The sequence below is a fragment of the Nansenia antarctica genome, assembly GCF_963989245.1.
Source record: "Nansenia antarctica genome assembly, chromosome: 17".
Classification (NCBI taxonomy): domain Eukaryota; kingdom Metazoa; phylum Chordata; class Actinopteri; order Argentiniformes; family Microstomatidae; genus Nansenia; species Nansenia antarctica.
The window spans coordinates 16,458,251-16,463,214 of record NC_137687.1 but is presented as its reverse complement, the minus strand read 5'-3'; the positions used below and the strand labels follow the sequence as shown (position 1 = coordinate 16,463,214).

The following is a 4,964-nucleotide window of genomic DNA, read 5'->3' as shown; positions in this document are numbered from 1 at the left end:
AGGATAAAGTTCGCTTTGCTCTGTGTCGTTTGGAGCTGTGAGAACGCGCATTCGAAGTAACTCCCGGAGCAAATAGCCGTCGGATGCTCCGCTTGAAAAGGGAGGTTTCGCTTCGGTTACAAACGACGCATCCATCACTTTGCTTCGCTTCGCTTTTGGTGAGAACGCTGCTCGAGGCTGTCCATAGGAAAACAACAGCGCAATTCTATTTTTTTTCTGACCAATCAACTACCACGTCTGTTGCTTCGATTGCGTATGTTACTTCGTTTACATGAAGGGCTGTGATAAAACAGATAAGATAAAACTCATAAACAAAATCTATTTCTGTGAGAGAATGAGGGTGTGTTCTTACTAGAACATTTGCTTCACTTGGAATCGGAGTTTAGGATAAAATTCGCTTTGCTCTGCGTCGTGTGGAGCTGTGAGAACGCGCATTCGAAGTCGCTCCCGGAGCAAACAACCAACGCATGCTCCGCTTGAAAAGGGTGGTTTCGCTCCGATTAGAAACGACGCATCGAGGCTGTCCATAGGAAAACAACAGCGCATGCGTGTTGATCTGGATAAGAGCGGGACGAACGGGCAATTTTCAATTTTTCTGACCAATCAACTACCACGTCTGTTGCCTCGATTGCGTATGTTACTTCGTTACATAAAGGGCTGTGAGAACGCAAATCAGAGAAATAATTTATGCAACAATGCTGCAATCTCATCCACTTGCTCCAGGTCATGATTCAGATTTTCATGTGAGAACATGACCTTAGCATACAGCCTTTCTCACCTATGATATTGGCCCAGTACACCAAAACCTCCATTCCCACTGCCAATCAGGTCGTTCGCAATGGTTGTCCCCTTCCACACCAGTCCACCTCTTATTTTTATGCCTCTCTCATTCCCGGAGCAAAGATGATGATCCTAGACCTCTAGCTGCGAAGACATCTCTAAACCTGCTACTTAACTACTAAAATATTGTATCACATTTTGTAATCCATGCCCATCAACTACACTTTATGGCAGGGGTGGGCAATTCATTTTCACAATGGGCCACATAAGAAACCGGGACTATTGTGGAGGGCCGGACCAGTAGGCCGAACCATTAAGACAAACTTATAATATCATGTACAGAAGATGTGTATCATATTACAATCACAGTCACCTTTATTAAACTGTTTAATCATATCCGATTCCCTTTGCAAGCCATTAAATCAATAACATTATTATCAAACGTACATTCTGTTAAATGTAATTACGTCACACACATGCAGAGACTGAGGGACAACTTATGTTTGTGTTTTAATAAGCCAGCCAGCCAGTCTGCTACCTCACATCACCGTCCTAAAGCTCTGGGACCTGGACTAGACTGATTATTAATGTGATCAATGGATCTGATCAATCCAAGTGAATTTAATTGTCTGAACATCCTCAATTTCACTCTGTACACACCCAGTATTCATTACACTCAAAATCCCCCAAATACTTATACATACAATAATAACTAGGTAATAATGAAAATACAGTATGCTGAGAGCATCTGATTTATAATAATTTGAACACCCTGAGAAGTCAACAATGTCATGTATATAGAGTCATATCTTCTTATGAGGCTGGAGAGGCTGGGCTGTATCTGACATTGCTGCTGCATATTCACCATCTAGCAGACACACTATATGAGAGCACAAACTATATGATAACAAACCATAACCAGATCAGAAATTACTCTGTGTGGGGAAATATACCATAATCTTTCCTAATGAGTGACAACAGATAAAGATGAATCTAAATGCTTATTTAACTTTTTTTCACTTTTTTCCACTTTTTTTTTTGATTGACAGGAGAGATGATTAGAGGGGCAGAATTTTCACCACCCTTATTCAGGCCAGGGCTGAAGAATGGATAGAGTTTCTCAGTGAAGGTGCAGCCAGTGAAAGAGTAGATCAGAGACCTGGCCTCCACATCATAAAAGGAGACCGGGCCCTCCTCATAATCCACAAACACCCCCACCTTCTGGGGCTTCTCTCTCAGGGACAGGAGGACAAGAGTGTCAGTGCGTGCCTTGTACTCATTTCTATTCCTCAACTTTACAGTCCAGTATCCATTCTTAGGGTTTGGTGTGATACGCCCCTTCCTGTTGATGGACTCTCTGGCCACTCCTACAGCCCAACCAGTCTTCTTCTTCACCTCCACTTCATAGTAAAACCTCCCTGAGGAGAAACCCTCCTTTCCCAAGACAGAGACAACCAGGGAAAACCTCTCTTTGTTATCAGGGAGATTCTTTCTTGTGTCTCCATGTCTAACTTGTTTCCCATCCTCAGACAGAATGAGATCTGGATGTGCTGTATCAGGGTCCAGAGTCACGTCCACTGCATACTGCTGAATCATCTTCAGCTCAACATCGCACAACTTCTTCACTTTGCTCGTAAGTGTCTCCTCCAGCTGAGACACAGCTCTCCTCATAGTCCCCACGTAGAGATCACTGTGAATGCTGACCTCAGACCAGTCCTTGGTGTATGGAGGGGTGGACAGGGATGGGAAGCTCTGGAGGAGGTGGAGGTGGTCCTCAGTGTGTGATAGCTGCTCCAGCTCAGTGCTTCTCCTCTGTAGCTCAGTGATTTCCTGCTCCAGCTCTTTAATCAGCCCTTCAGCCCGCCTCTCTGCTGCTTTCTGCTTCTCCTCGATCACGTCAAAGAGCTCAGCCTGGCTTCTCTTCATGGACTCCACCAGAGCAGTGAAGACCTGTGTGCGCTGACTGCTTTCTCTCTCTGTGCATCTTTCTTACTAAGATCTACTGAGTGTTTGATCTCTGAAACCTTCTGCAGTCGCTCCTGGATCATCTGCTGAACATCTGCCTCTGTCTTCCCCAGCTGAGCCTTCCTCTCTCCATACTCCTCCTCTATGGGGACGGTGTCATGGGTCTTGTGGTCTGTTTTCATGCACAGCAAACACACACACATTTCATCACTCCTACAGAACAGCTCCAGGAGTCTGTCGTGCTTCTTACACATCCTGTCTTCCAGGTTCTCCACAGGGTCGTTCAGCTTGTGTCTCTTTAAGCCTGCGACTCTCTGATGAGGCTCCAGGTGAGTCTCACAGTAAGAGGTCAGACACACCAGGCAGGACTTCAGAGCCTTGAGCTTTGTCCCAGTGCAGACGTCACAAGGCACTTGTCCAGGTTTGACAGGGGACTCATCTTCAGCCCTGACTCTCATTGTCTTGAATTTCTCTACGACCTCTCTAAACGTTGTGTTGACGCGAAGCTCAGGTCTTCTATAGAACGTTTCCTTACACAACGGACACAGACACAATTCACTGGTGTCCCAGTACTTTCTGATACAGGCCATGCAGAAGTTGTGTCCACATTGAATAGAGACAGGATCAGTGAACACATCCAGACAGACAGAACACAGGAACTGCTCCTCAGACAGGAGACTGCTGGAGGAAGCCATATCTAGAGAGACCAGAGGTGACACCATAAAGCATTTCCTGGAATCAATCAGATCTCGATAGTTTCAGCTATGGAGCTGTCAAGACTGTCTTATGGGATTATACAGCAACCAATAATTATAACATTATTCTACATCACATAGAAAATAGTCCTTCAAACAAATCAATACGTTTTACATGCTGAACTGTCTATAAACCAAACTGGTAGAGACTACACAATAGTTTATCTTGACATGTCATTATAAGTCTCTCAACTCACCACCAGTCTGTGATTCTGTGAGAGTGTGGACGCGGTCTCTGTCCTTTATACTGTATGTGTGATAGATGTCTCTGTCCTTTATACTGTGTGATAGATACCTGTTTGAGAACGATATCTAACAAGTTTGAGAGAGTCTGCCCTTGTCCACGACACACTTTACGTCTCTACACAGTTTAGTTTCATTTCAGCTGCCTGACGTTGAGATGCTCCTCCCCTCCCAGTACAGCTCTCCTCCCTGGAACAGAGTTAACCCTTTAGAGGCTGGTCTGTTTCTAACATGTGGTTTTACACATACGCTCTTCTTACCTGTCATTTCCAATCATCATATTGTTTCCAGTCAGTATAAACTGTAATCACAATAATATTTGTGATCAGGGGCCTCATTTTATTTTTATTTGTTATAAGTACTTTCAGGCACGCGGGAAGGTATTTTGACTGGGGGTGCTGAGGTGCTGTCTATATACGCTACAGGGGAAAAAATTGCCAGGGAAAAAATTATAACGATTTCCCTCCCTCCCTCCCTCTCGCTGATTGCTCGTTCGCTCACACGCACACAGTGGCATAACGACGGGCCCCAATGCACGGGCAATAATAGTTAAGCACACACGCACCCACACACTACAAAGACGTAACGTTAAATATTTTACCAACAATGTGTTGGAATTTACAGTAATTTCCACTCAGCTCACAGTGTCCCACAATGTCCACAAACATGATGTTGACCTAACTTGACCATTATTACAGACAGCACTCCATGTCGATTGTTATTGCCTCTTAACGGAAGCTCTTCGCTGCCGAAGAATCGGATGGATCTGAATATCAGTTCTAATACGTTTCTGGCCGTCTGTTGCTCTTTCTCAACAACGTCCGACAGTAGAGCATTAATGGGAGTGTTGTTAAGCTCAGCATCTTCTTCCAACTCCACTTCAATTGTTCTGGCTGATTTAGCATTTTTGCTAAAGAACTCAGAGATTCCCTAGCAAGATATGACCATGTGATCACTAACATTAAAACTAACAAACACATTTTTACATTTATTACAAAAAACACATTTATTTTTATTCCCAAAAGCAACAATAGTTATTATATTGTTTTAAATTATTGTTTGAATAATATTTTTATTTTTTAAATTCAGGCAGGAGGAGCTCCTTCTGCCTGCCGCTAGGGGGTGCTGCAGCACCCTCAGCACCCCCCTTCCCGCGTCCCTGAGTACTTTGGATCAATCTTTTTTTAAAATCTTACCCGTGTCGTACGTAGAAAACCACGT

The 4,964-nt window shown here is 44.0% G+C and overlaps 1 pseudogene across 1 annotated transcript in view; it reads right to left on the bottom strand.

The window, feature by feature from the left end:
• Positions 1-3,723, bottom strand: part of LOC308172443 (E3 ubiquitin-protein ligase TRIM39-like) — an 8,300-nt pseudogene extending 4,577 nt beyond the window's left edge. The window contains exons 1-2 of the transcript in view: positions 3,698-3,723; positions 1,801-3,442 (exon numbers count right to left, since the gene is read on the bottom strand). The product of the transcript in view is annotated as an E3 ubiquitin-protein ligase TRIM39-like (transcript). The remainder of the gene's footprint in view (positions 1-1,800; positions 3,443-3,697) is intronic.
• Between the last annotated feature and the right edge of the window lie 1,241 nt (positions 3,724-4,964).